Source organism: Rattus norvegicus, chromosome 15 (assembly GCF_036323735.1).
Source record: "Rattus norvegicus strain BN/NHsdMcwi chromosome 15, GRCr8, whole genome shotgun sequence".
Classification (NCBI taxonomy): Eukaryota; Metazoa; Chordata; class Mammalia; order Rodentia; family Muridae; genus Rattus; species Rattus norvegicus.
This window is the reverse complement of record NC_086033.1, coordinates 50,466,584-50,484,345: the sequence shown is the minus strand read 5'-3', so window position 1 is coordinate 50,484,345 and position 17,762 is coordinate 50,466,584. Positions and strand designations below refer to the sequence as shown.

At 38.9% G+C, this 17,762-nt stretch overlaps 1 pseudogene; it reads right to left on the bottom strand.

The window, feature by feature from the left end:
- Window positions 1–1,774: 1,774 nt before the first annotated feature.
- On the bottom strand, window positions 1,775–2,571 carry Rpl7a-ps3 (ribosomal protein L7a, pseudogene 3; annotated as a pseudogene).
- Window positions 2,572–17,762: the final 15,191 nt, after the last annotated feature.

Below are 17,762 nucleotides of genomic sequence, written 5' to 3'. Positions count from 1 at the left end.
GACTGGAACTGAGAAGAGAAGTTAAGTTCTCAAGGTAACTGAGAGAGTTCTTAGTGGGCAAAAAAGAAAATCAAGGTTCTCAAGTAAGACTGGAGAGTAGACTGGTACTGGATCAGGGATTTGCCGAAGAAGTAGGACCATATAGTGATGCATGACAAGAACCATGGTTTATTTAACTCTGATTAAATAAATGAGACTGTAGCACTGGTATGTTTGCCTTTTGATTCTATCTGGATCCCAGGCCATGTGATGTTGTCAAACTTCAGGGTTGATCTTTCCTCTTCCTTATACTTCTTTGAAAAATTTCTAACAGACAATGTGGTCTAGATGTTTCTAAATCTTGTGAGGTTGACATAAAGACCAAATGGTGAGGAGAGGTGCTGTGGGAAACTGTCAGTTGCTAAGTATGATGCCAGTCAACATCTCTATACTCATATCTCTCTGACTTGGAAGGGAAGACTGATGCCACCAGATGCAGTACCAGGGGCATCTGCATTTAAAAACACCACTTTGCATCACCTCCAGTTTCCAGCTGAGACATACCACAATTTGCAACACGATTCTCACATGTTGCAAATCATAATCAGCAAGCACTAAGATAACATGAATGAGAAAATATGGCAAAAAGGCAGTTTTCTTTGATGCTGTGATCCTTTAGACACGAGTTCTGTCACTATCACTCTGAGATTTCTTAAGTAGCCAGAATTCTTAGAACAAGAACAACAAAAAAAAAAATCCCAGCCCAACTATTTGATGCCTGGAAGTGGTTTTCCTTAACACGATGCCAGGGATACATTTTTGTTCTGTGAGTTGTTACTGTGTTAACCTCAGCTCTAGGATCAAATACTTTACATGTGCTGGCCATGGGATAATGCCCATCTCCTCTAGTGCTTGGTTCAGTAAAAGCTAGTGTTTGAACTCATCAGTGGGTTCATCTGGTCTACCAGCGTATAGACAGCATAGACAAGGGATGAGTTAAAGAATTCTTAAATCTCCCTTATACTTAGTGAAAAAAGTGCTGAGAGATAAATCAGGGTTGTCTGTAGAATAAGTATGTGACCCAAATATCACTTGGTTTATATTCATCATCTTTGTGGCTCCTTTCTTTAAATAATTATTAATACATACACAGTATAATTCTAACATTTTGGTGGTGGTGGAAATCTTGCTATTTTCTGTTCATTTCTTTCCTTCTTTGTAATCACATAATCAGGAGACAGCATGTCACAGATGTCAAAATGTTTACTTCTTCTTACATAGATTATTTTTCCCTGTTAGTGAGAAGTCAGAGAGACTTTCTTTGAATAAAGAGCCATTGTTAAAAGGAGGACAACTAACATTTGTTGAGGGATAAAAGTTTCTATATTACAATCAATATGTCGGAGCAGCAAACTGCCTTGAAATATGTAAAGTTGTCTGTAAAGCAACAGAATGACTCATGGAAAATCTGAGCACATGTGGCTCCATTCCCAGTCTCCACAGAAGCCCATCATCCTCCAGCAGTCATGACTGGGATCATGGTATGTCTTTAGTTTATATCTTTTAGAATTTCTTCAGCAAACTGTGTTTTCACTGTGAAGAATTACAAACATTTTATAACATTTACCTTTTAGGATTTCATACTATTCATTTTGCCTAAATTATATTAGATTTATAAATCGAACTGCTTGCTATTAAAGCAAAACAGGATTGTAAAAATATCACTATACAATTCAAACTTGATTCTTTTTTGAAGATAATTTTGTAATTATATTTATGTACAGAAAGCTTAGTGTTAATCCAGTTTAGTGGTGAGTTCTTTAGCCATTGCCTTTTCCAGCTTGGCAATGTGAGCCACAGACTTAGGACCCAGAACGTTGCTTCCCCGGTGGTGGCAGATCGCACTATATGTGTCATTATAATTGGTCCTAATAGCTTCCACCAGCTTAGCCAGAGCACCCTTGTCTTTTGAGTTAACCTGTGTGAAGGCTACAGTGATGCATGTTTTCCTGTGGACCAGGCACCCTAGTCTGGCCTTTCTCTTGATGATGCAGTAGGGCACCTCCACCTTTTAACAAAGGGCAGGCAGAAAAACCACCAGCTCAATGGAGTCTACATCATGGGTAATCACTACCAGCTGAGCTTTCTTGTTTTCCACCAAGCTGGTGACTGTATTGACCTCTGCTCGGAGAACAGGTGGTCTCTTAGTTAGGACATCCCCTTTGCCAACAGTTTTCTTCTCAGCATGGGCCAGTGGCCTTTGCTTCCCTCTTACTTTGTTTCTGGCCTATAGTTGTGGGCAAGCTTAAGCAGCTGAGTTGCTGTTTGCCTGTCCAGGGCCTGGGTGAACTGGTTAATGGAAGGAGGTACTTTGAGGTGTTTATAGAGGATGACCCTTTGCCGCTGCAGCCTGATGTAGTGAGGCCATTTGACGAAGCATGTTAGATCTCTTTTGGGTTGGGTGTCCTGTCCTATGCTGAAGTTCTTGGGCCTTTTCTCAAAGGATTGACCATCTTTTTGGCCTCCTGTTTCTTGACGATGGCAGGGGGCCACGGCCACCTTCTCCCCCCTGGCTTTCTTTCCTTTGGGCATTTTGCTTGGCTGGAGGAGAGAGAAAGAGGAGGGAATTGTGGACGATAAGTTGCAAACTTGATTCTTGTAGAGGCATTATCCATTTACATACCAGATATTCAGAGTTATATTGTCTATGAATGATGATACTTTTATTTCATAAAGCTTCATGCTGCTTATTTTCTTGCCATTTTGCATGTGTTGAGATCCCTGCTGGAATGACAGAGATATAGTGAAATAGCTTCCTTCTTCACACCTGTAGGAATTATGGATAGTCTTTTACTATTAGTTGTGATATGAGTTGTAGGGTTTCTTTTTAAAGATAATATTATCAATTTGAGAAAGTTTTCCTGTGTGTTTAGTGAGCTGATGTTTTCTATCACGGATGAATCTAGAATCTGTGGAATGCTTTTCCTACACAGATGGAGATAACTCTAGGATTTCTCATATTTCATTTGATGATGTGGTAAGTTAAGTTGTTTTTTTTTTTTTTTGATGTTGAGAAAGCTATGCATTGAGGGGTACAGCTAAGTTGGCACAGGTACTTTTTATGTGCTGAGGTATCAATTTGAGTTTTTGTTGAGGAAATTTTGCACATGCTTTTGTGTCATGTATGTAATTGATTTGTAGAATGTTATCCTTTGTGGAATGTTTTTGTTTTGTTTTAAAGTCATATTGGTCTCTCCTATAATGGATTAGGAAGTGTTCTCTCCTCTGGAAAAGGTTTTAGAACTGGCACATTTTCTTTAGTAGTTTGAACTTTAGCCAGGGAAAACATTTGCTCTCTAGGTGCTGCTTGATGTTGCCAATTTGAAAGAAATTGGAGTCACAGAGGATATGGGTCTTTGGGTACATCATCTGGGAATTATCTTGATTTTATTCATTGAGGTAGGAAGACCTGACTGCTGTGGGCAGCACCATTCCTTAGGCAGTGGATCCTGGACTGTTTAAAAGTAGAGAAAGTGACCCAAGCACTAATATTCACATATTCATTGCAATTTTCGGCTGACTTTGGACATTATATACCTAGTTGCTTCAACTTCCTGCAACTGAGACTTCCCCTTGCATTGTGAGTTGAAATGCATCCTTTCTTCCTTAAGTTCCTTTTGTCTATCACAGCAACAGGAAAGATACGAAGACAGGTAAGTATCATTCCGTGTGTGTAAGATTCATGGCTGCTGCTGTTGTATTCTCATTCTATTTAGGCTAGGCTAAGCCAAGAAAGATGGTCTGTAAGCAACAAGACAAAGCTATCAGTGGTTTATCTTTGATGCTCATGACAAAAGGAAAACAGTTTCCCCCTATCCTAGCTTTCTAAATTCTTTCCATATTCATTGTCCTTCTACATTTTCATCTACTACCTTTTTTTAGTTATATTTTTCAGTGAAAAATAAAAGGTTCTTTAGTTTAGCCTACAAGAGGACTAAACTAAAAAATGCTTCTAAGGCTCTGACCTAAATGATGTATGTTCTCTTTCTCTCCATATGTAAGTATTAATCTAGAGCTAGAGGAGATATTTAATAGTTATGTATATACAAGCATATCTATATACATGTATATATGTAATAAATTTGATATGATATAACATTAGAGTTTATTCTATGTATTAAAAGTAAATGTATCTTTATATGCAGATATAGATAAATACATACATGTAGTTAGAACAACATTATGTGTTATTTCTATTTCTCAAAAAATTTTTTTAAGTCAGACTACTCAAATATCAAGTGTTTGGTGATATCAATCTTTGATATTCTCAGTCCTTTCCTGCTCTTAGCCTTCAGGATAGATATCATTCACTTATTTCTTCATTTCTTAACTTGACTGTTAGATTTTGGATATGGAAATAGGTTCAGGATTCTAAGGTAAAGGATCTGTTGCTGAAGTTCTGCTACCAATAAGCATAAAAGGGTTTGAGTGATCTCCTTGTCTAGACCAGATGGGCCTCCTTACTCTAATTAAAGCATCTGATCCTTTTGTTAAATGACCAGCACATTCTTGTTGCCTAATCCTGGACCATTCTCTCTATGGAGCCTGATAGATGCGTGCTCCAGATAAGAGTTGTGCTTGGTTGGTTTGGACTGTTGATCTCTTTGTGGATAGGGACAGTCTTTCTTCTTAGTACACATGTCCTGGTTTCACCCACAACTTGTCCTAGCTTCTCCCTCCCCTTCTTTCTTAGCTAGAGGATGCTAGCATGCCATGTAGTTTAAATGAGAGTTGTGTTATGAAAATTTTAATGATTAAAATTTCATTCCTAAGTTGGACAAAAAAAGGAAGAAGAGGAGAACCATACTATAATAATGAAACTTTTATTCATCTCTTTCACTCTCTCTCACACACACCCATGTCATATCATGTCAACCATATATCATGTATCATTTTCTCTCTTATTTCTTTATAGCAATCTAGCTGAGATTTTTGTGTTTTGATTACTGTCTTTTTTCTTTCAGACTGTAGAATAAGATACAATGGATTAATTAGTGATTTCTCAAAGAAGTATGCCAATGAGCATAAGTAAAAGTGTAATTATAGGCCTTAGACCACCAGAATAATGGAAGATGGTGAATGGTTCTATCCCTTTCTAGTATCTCTGAAGCTGAGTTGAGACATCCAGACTGAGAGACATGAGGTTGACCTGTGTAAGAATAGAAAAACTATTCATGACAACTGCCCCAAACTCATTTGTCTTTAACAAATTTCCTCCTCAAACTGTCCCTATGTGTGAACCACAAAAAAGATGGCACTCTTTGCCATCATGGTGCTCATGCTTGTGTTTGAGGAATCAGAGCTACAAAGAGAGACCCAGAAGCATCTGGAGTTCAGGAGGTAAGATGCTGCGTCATCCTCACTGTGAGCAGTAGATGATAACAATATATTTGACTATGGCAGCATCATCATCACAACATTCATTGAGTAACTGGCCCACAATTCACTGAGCTATGCTAGTTCTTTCCTGTCTCATGCAAATATTGGCCAACTATAATCCAGAGCCATGAAAAGAGAGGGTTCTGGGAAATATAATCCCTGGTTAGCTAAATTTATACAGCACCATGACACCACAGTTTTTTAGTTGTTAAATTGTTATCTCTTCACATTCTTAAATTGTATTTAGCTCTCAAACAAAAATGACAAGGGCTGCAAATGTATCTCAGTGGTAAAGCACATGTTTACTGTGTATTGAACCCTGGACTCAGTCCCCACTAGTACCATACAAATAGAGATAATAATGAAATCTTGCTTTTGCCTATCACACATCTAGCCCACATATAAATGTAAACACATCAAGTTTCTATCCTAAAGGGGATGCACATTTGTTTTTTAACCCTTTTAATGTCCATTCCTTTTACCAGAACCACTTAATTATTGTGTCTCAGAATTGTTATTCTAAGCTATAGATTATCATAAATGTATTTAGTATTATACAGTAGAGAATAATGTTGAAACATAGTGACACTGTGCACATTTTGGTCAGGAATGGACTGCATATATGATTGCATGGTCATTTAGCGGTCATAGTTTGAAGAACCACTTTCATCCCTACCCCTTGATACCCACATTCATGAATTTTGGTAATAGGAGAAATAGCAGTATTTGTTTCTTTCCTTGTTCTGTTTTAGTTATGCTTGAAGATTTTATTACCAAAGCAAATATGCTTCCACAAAAAGACATAATAATTCCATGAAACAGAAAAGTTGACATGCCACCTGGCTACTTTGAGTTCCTTATTCCAAGGAGTCAACACAAAAAGAAGGATGTTAAGACACTATCCTGGCTAGGTGACTGATTCTGATTCAAGGCAAATCTAAGCAATGTTATGTTATTTATTCTGTGTGCCTGGTCCTATAAACAATTCCCCAGTTACTAGTCAACTGGCCCTTTAAGAATTCTTAACTGTTAGAATTTTTTGACCCTCTGACTTTCAGTGTTGGTTGCTGCTTGGATTTCTAGAATAAGATAGGATATGAAAATGCTAGCTGAGGCTGAGAAAGGGTATTGGGCTAGCAGAATGAGAAGAGAAGGCTGTTGGTGCAGAAGATATGCCCATAGTTGAGCTGAGAGAAGCTGAGCTGAGCAGATAGGCTAGAACAGTTATTATAGTTTGGAGCTGCTAGTATTGGGAAAACTGGGAGAAGAGACTGTTTGAGCAGACTGTTGGGGAACTGAGGAGAAAAGGTTGGGAGAGATGTTCCAAGGCTTGGCTGGAAACTGGAAGGAGGGCTTGCAGAGAGATAAGAGAACAGGTTACAGTTTGTAAACTAGCTAGCTATTATAAAGGATGAAATTACCCCATCCCTACAAATTATTAATTTGGACAACCCACTGCAAGTTTGTGAACTCCTTGACACACTTATATACTGTTAAGTGAGTGTTGTCTAGAGCCATGTTCTAGAAGGTCATGATGGTGCACAAGGCATTTTGTCTTTTTTGACTCATGGATGGTGGTGTGCCTGATATAGTGAGGTCAGGAAGATAAATCTATATCTAGAACAAGTATATCCTTATTTACGTAGTCCTCATGCACTTAGGCTGCCTTTCTTCCAACAGAAGGAGGAAACAATAAGACTGGCTCAGGGCTAATCCTGGTTAGGAATCAGATAATGGGAATTATTTCTGGTTTCTTGTGTTGAGAGCTGAGCACTGTCATTTGACAATGCGTGGCAGGCACATGTCTACACTGCTAAACATGTGTGAGACCCATACCTGTGTGTGACTCATAATCACTATTGCAGCTCTGGTCAAGGACAGTGGGGGCTGGGGAAGGGAGAAGGTAGGCTGGACCATGGTAGATGTTTTTCTCCACTTGTTTGTCATCAGTGTCATTAATCCCCTGCTGAGAAAAGCCCTCTGTGCGCACAGGTGGTATAAATGTACTTGTGCCCTTTCCCTTTCGAGGTGTTCTTTACATTGACCTCTTCTTAAGGCATACTGATAATTGGTTTTGTTATTTTAAAATGGGCTTTATTAATTTTTATTTTATATGCACAAATGTTTGCCTGCCTTTGTGTAGGTGTGTTATGTGTGTGTGCCACCTAGGGAGACCAAAAGAGAGGATTAAGTCACTTGGAACTGGAGTTAGGTAGTTGTTGGCCAGCATGTCTATGCTGTGAGCAACCCTGGGTTCCTCTGAAAGAGCAACAAGTGTTCCTCCAATTTTATTAACTTGTTTGTTTGCAAATATGTTTGTTTTTTAATTGAAAATAATTTGTTTATATCCTGATCACGATTCTCTCTCTCTCATTTCTTCCCAGATCCTTCCCACTCTTTCAACTCCTTACCTTCTCTTTCTTTCTCTTAAGAAAACAGTCAAATAAGAAAGATATGAGAGAGAGAGACAGAGAGAGAATATAAAATAAAATGAACAAACTAACAAAAATAAAGGAAACAAAGGGAATGCACACACACATTAACACACACACACAGACACACAGACACAGACACACAGACACACACACACACACACACACATACACACACACACACACACACACACAGAATTGGGAAGTCATCTCTCTAGCTCCCTGATCACAACTTTTCAAATCAGGTTCTACAAGATTAATCATCTATGATTGAAATACCTCAACAGCAGCTTTCATACGTGGTTAAATTTCTTCTTTTGTACTTTTGTCAGATGAAAGAATGCTATTTTTTTCTTTGTAGGTCCAACAATCTTAATATACAAAGGAAATTAAGCTTTTAATTAAAGCTGCATTGAATTGATAGACTAGGCTGAGAAATATTAATATAATACCATTGAACCTACCCAACATGTTTCATGAACATGTTTTATGTTTCCAAATATTCAGATGTATGGTTTCTACTTTCCATTTCCCTTTAGATTTTGTATTTCAAGCTTTTATTATTTTATCTTTAAATCATTGATCCTTTCCTATGATTAATACATTTAGAGTTGTAGTAAAATACAACTGTTGATGCCCACACTGACATGGCACCGAGAACCGGGCATAAGCTTGCAGGATTAAAAAAACATGCACATGCGGGCTATTCGTGTTAAGAAAGAATGCCCCTTCTGTAGCTTTATTTTCTGAATATATACCCCAAGTTGACCACGTGGAAAAATCTAGGAAGCACAGTGGGAAACCCCGGCTCAAGACTTCAGTAACGAAAGACCAACTACATGCCCCCTATTTACTGGGGAGAAATCCAGGAAGACCAGCCTAAATCTCAAAAACAAAAGACTGGGATGACAAAAGACAGGAACGAATTGACCATTGCCCAGGTGTGCCGCTACCAGGTTAGACTGCTCCTTTGTTAGGAACAAAAGGCTTCCACATGCATCAGCAGGGCTCAGCAGGGGTCAAACCCTGCAAGGGACCCAGAAGGGTCTGACAAGGGGGGGTGAGTGAAACACTGCAGGGGACCCAGGAGGCTCTGACAAGTCCCCCTATTTTACTTTTTTATTAAGCAAGTCCCCCTATATTAATTTTAAGCAGCGCTTGTCCTAGGACACTTTGAGATATCAAGCCTCTTTCCTATCTCTGGAAAATTCTGCCAGTCTCAGAATTTCCTGTCTTAGGTGAGGCCTGGTCCCAAAGAGTTGCCCGTCCTCAGCTAACTGCTTCTTGTGAAGGCTGAGCCCAGTTTGGGCAGAAGGTTTGTCTCCTACCAAGGAGAACAACACCTGCTTAGTTGCTGTCCAGGAATAGGAGTGCTGTATGTGCATGTGATAAGAAGCACAAGGCCAATTACTGCGGTGACTTAGGGCTGAAACTCAGAAGGCCATAACACCGAGGGCCATTGTCAAGCCATTCCTGTATTCAAATTTAGAATTCCCAATCACCAGCAACTACTCCAGAAAGTTTACCCATTGTGCTTGCCTAACAATAGATTGGGGGAGAGTAAAGTCAGACACCGGACACTGCAGACCCAGTGGCTGCAGCAGTAATGGCTGCTACAATAGCAGCAAAAATGCCAAAGTCTTTCCCAAGACAGTTCAGGATTGGCCATCCTTCTCTGGAACAACCAACAGGCAATGGAACCATGTCTGAGATCTGCATAACCAGGGCAGAGTTCCCCAGTCTCCAGCAGCTTCACGCAGATGGCATTCTTGTGAAGCCACAGACTGCAAAATGGCAACACCAATCACGGCGGTGAGAGCTGCGAGGGGAATGAGGAGGGGCAAAGGTAATGACTGGTCCTGTCTTCTCCGGCATGCAGCGGTGCACAGAGGGTTAGTAGTATCTAAAAAAGGAAAATTTTTTAATCAACTGTAAACCACAAGCCACACATTGGCTGTTAGTATATGAATTGAAAGCTTGATTTTTCAACATTTAAAAAACAGCAGCTACAGCACGTAATTCAATAATCTGTGCTGAGGCAAGGGGAAACTCAAGAGAATAAACAAGTGATCCAATCATATATATAGCCTTTTCATTAGATGAACCACCTATAAATGCAGTAAGTGCATTTTCTATGGGCTGCATGCACAAATTTACAGGAAATAGAAAAGCATGCAAAGAGTAAAATTATCAATTTTGCCTGAAATATTTGTATTTGTGATAGGCCAATATGTATATTTTGTAATAACCAATTTAATTGCTGTTTGGAATAAGGTATGTTTCACCAGGTTTCTTTGTAAAATATTTACATGACTCTAGCCTACATTTCTGTATTAACACAACAAAAGCTTTATCTCCAATGAGGTATCAAACAAAGACTTAAGTCCGCTGGTAAGATGAGGTACTTAGCCAATTAACATATCCTTAGAAGCTTAAAATTAGTTTCAAATATTAAAAAGGAATATTGAATCTTTTCTGAAGCAACAGCTACTCCCCAAATATTAAAGCTCATCGTGAGAGTAAAGGTTTGTAGTAAAAATTTTCATACACACTGAAAGATTCAATGTTCTAACTTCTTGAAGCAGCGACAAAATTACATAATATAAGGATATTAGCCATTCTTTTGTAAAATTTTTTAATGATATCACTTCATGGGCTCTCTAAAATTATAAGCAAGCTCACAAATGAAAACTCCTCACAATCGCCAGGACATAAACAAACTGTATAAAAACAATCCTCTAAATCTATCTTGAAATGGCAGTTGGGGTAAACAAACAGGCTGTAATGCTCTCACAAGTCCCAAAACCTCATCAATCCTTCATAAATCCTGTAACAATCTCTACCTGTTTGATTTTTTTCTTAATTACAAATAAGTTTGAGTTAGTCAAGGTAACACTGGCAATCCTAAATCACAATCCTTAAGTACTCCTTGTAACACTAGAGCACAACCACAACTTTGGAAAGCAAAACTCAACCTCCAACAAACAAATCTAGCCTCCAAAATCCAGTCTCTAAAACACTGAGTCTGTCCTTCATGCTACAAAGTTTGACTGCCAATTCCTACATATGAATGCATGATGGTGCGGTCTCCAATACCTCAACAAAGAGACATTGCCCTAAATTCTTTAGAAGCCTGGTTTCTAGGATAAGAATTCCATAAAAATATTATCCCAATTTAGACCTGTTTCCCTGGGTTGGCTCATGCCACATGTTGTCTAGAATGACTATACCCAAATTACCAGATTTAAGCAAACTTTCTGTTACCAATGTTACATTTTTTTAACCATATCCAATAACTTAAAAGCCAATAGTCCATAACCAAGGCATGTAGAGCATATTTATACATTTAAAACCAGTCAGAAACAAAATTGAAGTGGCTACACTTATCTTTAATATTTAGACCAAACACCATTTTAACTTTTTCTAGCTGTAATTTTAAGAGAAGCACCCTGTTACCTGCTAAGACTAATAATAAGTCAGGGTTTTTTCTAAGAGAAACAGCCATCAGCTCCCTTAACATAGAAGCTGAGGAGCTGCTGGTGCCTTTAAGATCAGCTCGAGCAGACACTTGCCCCAGAGCAGCTTCTCCAGCTGACTTAGGCCCCTAGCTACAGGTGTGGGGCTCCAAAGGCCGATTGAAACTGCTTTTTATTCATTTGTTCCTTTCTTTTTTTTTTAAATTTTTTTAATTTTTTTAATTTTTTTATTTTTTTATTTTTTTTTCATTTGTTCCTTTCTTGAAATGAATTAAAACCAAATCAAGGTGTGACTGACCAGCAGATAAAGTTTTTTGTTTTTAGTTTTTTTTTTTTTTTTTTTTTTTACATTTTTAATTCTTTCACCTGTTTGATTGTGTTTTTCTGGAATTCTTTCAGGGAAATTTGTGATTCCTCTCTATAGGCTTCTACTCGTTTATTTATATTTTCCTGTGTTTCCCTGAGGGAGTTCTTTATGTCTTTCTTGAAGTCCTCCATCATCATCATGATGAAATGTGATTTAAAATCAAGATCTTGATTTTCTGCTGTGTTTGGATATTCCGTGTTTGCTTTGGTGGGAGAATTGGGCTCCGATGATGCCATGTAGTCTTGGTTTCTGTTGTTTGGGTTCCTGTGTTTGCCTCTCGCCATCAGTTGTCTCTGGTGTTACCTTGTTCTGCTATTTCTGACAGTGGCTATACCGTCCTATAGGCCTGTGTGTCAGGAATGCTGTAGACTTGTTTTCCTGTTTTCTTTCAGCCAGTTATGGGAACAGAGTGTTCTGCTTTCGGGCATATAGTCTTTCCTGTTTGGTCTTTAGCTGTTCCTGTGGGTTTGTGTCCTGAGTCCACCAGGCAGGTCACTTGGAGCAGAAAAGTTTGTCTTACCTCTGGTCCTGGGCCTGAATTCACTCCTCAGGGGCTGTGTTTGTGCTGTCCATGAGGGAGACAATCAGAAGGGCCTGCCCCGCCTTTTCCCGGGCCCCTGTGCACAGGGATCCCAGATGTCATTAGGTGTCTTCCTCTAGAGTCAGAAATGTGGGCAGAGTGTAGCCTCTTCTGGCTTCCCAGGCATGTCTGCTCCTCTGAAGGTTTAGCTCTCCCTTCCATGGGATTTGGGTGCAGGGAACTTTTGACCTGGTCCCTTCAGGTCCAGATAAAGTTTTTACCATTTTTTCTTTTGAACATGAAACATAAGCAACAAGAAACAAAAGGACATAAACTGGCGGACGTGGACAGCTTGGTGCACCAAGGACAGACAATAGACATGGAGGGAAAATCTAGATGGTGTCCTAGCAAAGGGACCCAGATATCCTACCTATGGAGCCCAGAACCAGAAATAAGCATTTCTCCCATAAGAGCCATCAGATAGTTAGGAAGTCTCCTGCCTTCCTTCTGTTCTTAGGAGAGCTCTGAAAAAGTTTTTCTCTTCCAAGGCATCCACAGAGAGTCCAGGAGGACTGTTTTTCCCAAACCCATTCTCTCTCATGTCTATGGTTTAAAACTTTCTCTAGTGTGGGTCCAAAGACTAAAACATAACTCTAAAAGAATGCATATGCAAAAACACTTTACCATTACCTTGTCCCTTTTTTATTACAAGTTTACCCATGCTAGGCCAAATCACCGAGGCCTTTTGTAGCCTATCTTACCCCAATATGTCCCTGCTTCTTCACCAGCCTCGGGACAATCTGTCAGGAGACCTTCTCTTTCCCGATCTCAGTGGAACCTCCATTTTTCGGTCTTGTTAGAGCCTCCTGGGTCCCCTGCAGTGTTTCACCCCCCTTGTCTGACCCTTCTGGGTCCCTTGCAGGGTTTGACCCCTGCTGAGTCCTGGTGATGCATGTGGAAGCCTTTTGTTCCTAACAAAGGAACAGTCTGGCCTGGTAGAGGCACACCTGGGCGATGGTCAATTCTGGTCAATTCGTTCTTGTCTTTTGTCAAGGTCAATTCGTTCCTGTCTTTTGTTGTCCCAGTCTTTTGTTTTTGAGATTTAGGCTGGTCTTCCTGGATTTCTCCGGAGTCGAGTCTTTTGTTACTGAAGTCTTGAGCCGGGGTTTCCCACTGTGCTTCCTAGATTTTTCCACGTGGTCAACTTGGGGTATATATTCAGAAAATAAAGCTACAGAAGGGGCATTCTTTCTTAACAGGAATAACCCGCATGTGTTTTTTAACCCCGCAGGCTTACTCCTGGTTCTCAGTGTCATGTTCGTGTAGGCATCAACATACAACATTCAAGTTTCTTTCAGACAGAATCAAAGAAAGCAGTTAATTGTCTAAACCTCCAACCTAAATTAATAAATAATTTTCATGAGCTCATGAACAGGATGGCTGCAGCCATTTCTTTTGAATGTCTTCATCTTTTTTTTTTTTTTTTTTTTTTTTTTTTTTTTTTTTTTTTGCTGGTGGTGGGGATGCAGAGCAGGAAATTGTGACATTCTATAAGATAGCATTTTTAAGGGGTCTCTGTGCCTGCGGACACTCAGTCTTCAGGAATTCCTCACAGTTCCCATTTGTACAAGAAACTTTCTGTTAGTGTGATTAAAAAACTATGAGTAAAAACTATGAGTAAATGCAACTTAAGGAGGAACATTTATTTGGGTTTATGGTTTCAGAGGAGTCCATAATGCTGGTGGAAGCATGGCAGTAGGTGGGAAGAACAGAAGCTGAGAGATTATATCTTCAACCACATGCAGAAAGCAGAGTCCTCTGGAAGTAAGGCAAGGTTATACATTTTCAAAGCCTGTCCTCAGTAACATCCTTCCTCCAACAAGGCTGCATCTCCTAAAGACTCTACAACACCCCAAACAGTACCATCAACTGAGGACCAACAGTTCAAATGCTTGAGTCTACAGGGGACATTTTTCATGGAAACTACCACACCATTTAAGTATCTTTCACAGTCCAAGCCTTCAGTTCAGGCTAAGCAAGTATCACCTGTCTAGAATTTCCTATTTCTCCAGATTTATAGTGGCACACTGATTTGAAGCTATTCTCAAGTATTGGCTTCCTGTAGGTTTGGAACAAAAAATGTTCAGGCTTTTTGCATGACCTGGGTAAATTCTGAAAGTCCTGGACAGAGAAATTTATTTATTCAAGATTTGATTCACTCTGATATCAGGAAGCATGCTTTGTTTCTTAAATAATCTGTTATATTAACACATCAGAATATTCGCTTTTTACTAGATATATTATGAATTACTTTCAAAGGCATTGGTTTTTCCTTGAACTGAAACATCTATATAACTAGAATTAGTTATATCAATGTCTTCCAAGTTGCTAAAATGAAGGCTCCAAAATCCTCTCTATCCTTTAATTGTTCAGTTGTTCTCTGGCAAAAACTACAGCTTTAGAAAAGAATGACAAATACAGGAGGATGAAGTCAAGTGGCTTTTCCATAAAGTTTATATTTTTTAATCTGTAAAAGTAAAATTTACTGGAGAAGTAAAAGAGACATAAGCCAGAACTAAAATCTAAACACTGATCAAAGTTATGATGTGAACACTTGAACCTTTCCCTATGTGGCAAAGCATACATCTGTGCCTTTATTAAAGAAAATTACTGTCCAGCAGATCATAAACTTGTATGATATAATTTCCCCACACTACAGAACTTCCTATGACTCACAGGCAACTTTGTGTTTAACTAGCACTGATTTTTTTCTGATACAAACCAGGAGCCAAATTTGTTATTAAGTTTCCAAGAATATGAACAAGATTGTCTTTACCCTTAGTCTCTCCTTAAAACCATGGATTCACTTGATGTTATTCTTTATCCTTGACAATTTTGATTAAAAAATAACCTCTAAAGTAATTGGCAGACATCGTATTTCTCCCTCCTCCACATGTGACACAAAGAATGCCCCACCATATGTCTCTAAGTCATTCATTTCCTCATCTTCGGATACTACTAGTATCTGTGCTGCACTAAGAAGCAGGGTTCTTCATAAGCTTTTGAAGATATCTTGGCAGCAGACAACCAGGAGAATATTCAGTACCATTTCTTGGTATAGTAATTCTCCTGTTAAATCTAGCTTTAGAGAATTAGAATTTTGTATGTGTGTATATGTGGTATATGTGAAAGAATAAAAAATGCAGCTAAGAAGTCAGAAGTTTAAAAAAGCCCCAAATACCTCAAATTCCAGACCCTGCCCTCTACCTTTAGATAAGAGATCACATTTCTTGAGCCTGCTCTCCCAGGAACTAGATAAAAGGACTTAAGATAAGGCCCTTAGAGAATAATCTTGAGAAACAGGAAGCTCCTCCCAGGAACTGGTGGACCATAAAGTTTAACAATCTTGAGAAACAGGAAGCTCCTCCTTGTGATTTTTCATTAGTATTCTCGACACTTTCCAATGACACCATCCCTGCCCCCTCAGGTTGTGGTTTCTCCCTTTAAATACCCTTTCTCCCAGCCTTTCGGGGTCGAACTCCACTGCCCCTGCGTGGGATATGAGTCTCGACCCCAGTGCACTGGTTCCTATCAATAAACCTCATGTTTATTACAGCAAGGATGGTCTCACGTGAGTTCTTGGGGGGTCGCATCATCCCAAGACTTGAGTGAGGGTCTCCCCGCTCCGGGTTCTTTCATATGTATGTATACATTTGTGTATATGAGTATACCTGCATGTATGTGTGTAGGTATAAATGTGTGTGTGTGTGTGTGTGTGTGTGTGTGTGTGTAGGCTACTTGTCAAATGCATATGAATTCCTCTATTTCTTTTAACTATTTTTTTTTTGAGACAGGGTCTTTCATTGACTGGCTGGCCAGCAAGCCTAAGGGATCATGTGGTATCACAAGGTGCAGAAGTGGGGTTACAGTTGTGGGTCATCATTTCTGGCTTTTTATGAGCTCATCATTTAGTTTGAAATCTAAACTCAGGTCCTCATTATCTTAGATTCAGGTCACTGTATCAACTAAGCTGTCTCCTCAGAACCTTAGAATAGTAGATTCTATTGTACCATGAACGAGATGCTGTTTATTCTATTTTATTAGGCAACTTTACTATTATAGAAATTTTAAATATATAATTATTTAATTTAAGATTCTTTAAAATGTATGAGTTAGGAATTGGCAGATTGAAATGTATCCAGCATGAATTTTACTCTGGTCTGGCCAGGAGGTATGTTTTAAGTACAATTATTAACTCATCTTAATGATGAAACAACTGTCTAAAGATTGATTTTTCTTGGCCAAGATTTAGCTGATCGTCATTAGAGCTGACTTCTGGACCAAGGCTATCGCTGTTCATTTCACATTAAAGCATTCTGTTATTCACTTCCAAGCATCACTTCTATGCAGGGATTGTTTCAAATGGGCTAGACATTCATGCAGAAGGTCCTAAGGACAGTGACTACAAGCAAAACTTTTTTGTTGCAAAGCCTGGAAAAGTGCATATGCAGAAATCATCTCTAGAGTATCAGAAGCATTGCCAGTGACCCAGATAGACCTGGGTTGAATCCAGTTTCAAAGCTGTTGCCATGGTCATCTAGAAATTTTTTTTACTGTTACACACTATTGCTTAAGATTGGTTTTAATCCCATTTTGTGGAATATCAACCTAATTCTTTCATTGTTAGGGTTTTTTTCATACTAATGTTACCTAGATTATTAAAAGAGTATTTTTAGTGTGCATGCACACACATGCATGCACGCATGTCATGCTATCCATGTGGATGTCAGAGGCCAACTTGTGGGTATTGATTCTTTCCTTGTACCATGTGAGCCAAAGTGATCTGACTTTGGTCATCAGGCTTGCAGGCAAAACTCAATGCTGATTTCATTGTTCTCAGCTTCTGTGCTTTATATGAAGGACATGGTTGGGACTGAGCCAACTTTTACTACATTTTCATAGTTCGTTAGTGGTGTAGATTGAAAGCACAGACTTAAAAAAAATTCAAGAAACAGCAAGATTGTTTAGTTCGTAATTTCGTTCACTGCCTAGCCTGATAAACCAAGTTTAGGTACTGTGTCATAGCATGTGTGTACTTATATTTGCACATATCACACACACACACACACACACACACACACACACACATGCAATAAACAAATTAATAATACTAATAAAATCCCATACTATGTTTTGCTCTCCATGTCCTTTGGCTCAATTCACTGGCTTGAACTGAATACTGAGGAATTTTCATTTGAAGTATCAACAAGGTTAAAGGTCAAGAATGATTTTATGATGTGATCTAGTGTATTTGTGCATGTCAATGCAAATGACTACATGGTTTGGAAATTTCTATGAATATTTGTGGAATGAGTGAGGCAAAGCAATTCTCTCAGCACACTGTTAGAAAATTATTACAAATCTCTCTTAATACAAATAGATGGAATAATTTTCCCATTTTCTGTCTCTTCAGTAAGCCACAGACCCTATTAGCATCCATTGTATCTCTATGCTCCAGACCCAGTGGGCCAGATTTCCTTTGTTTATGC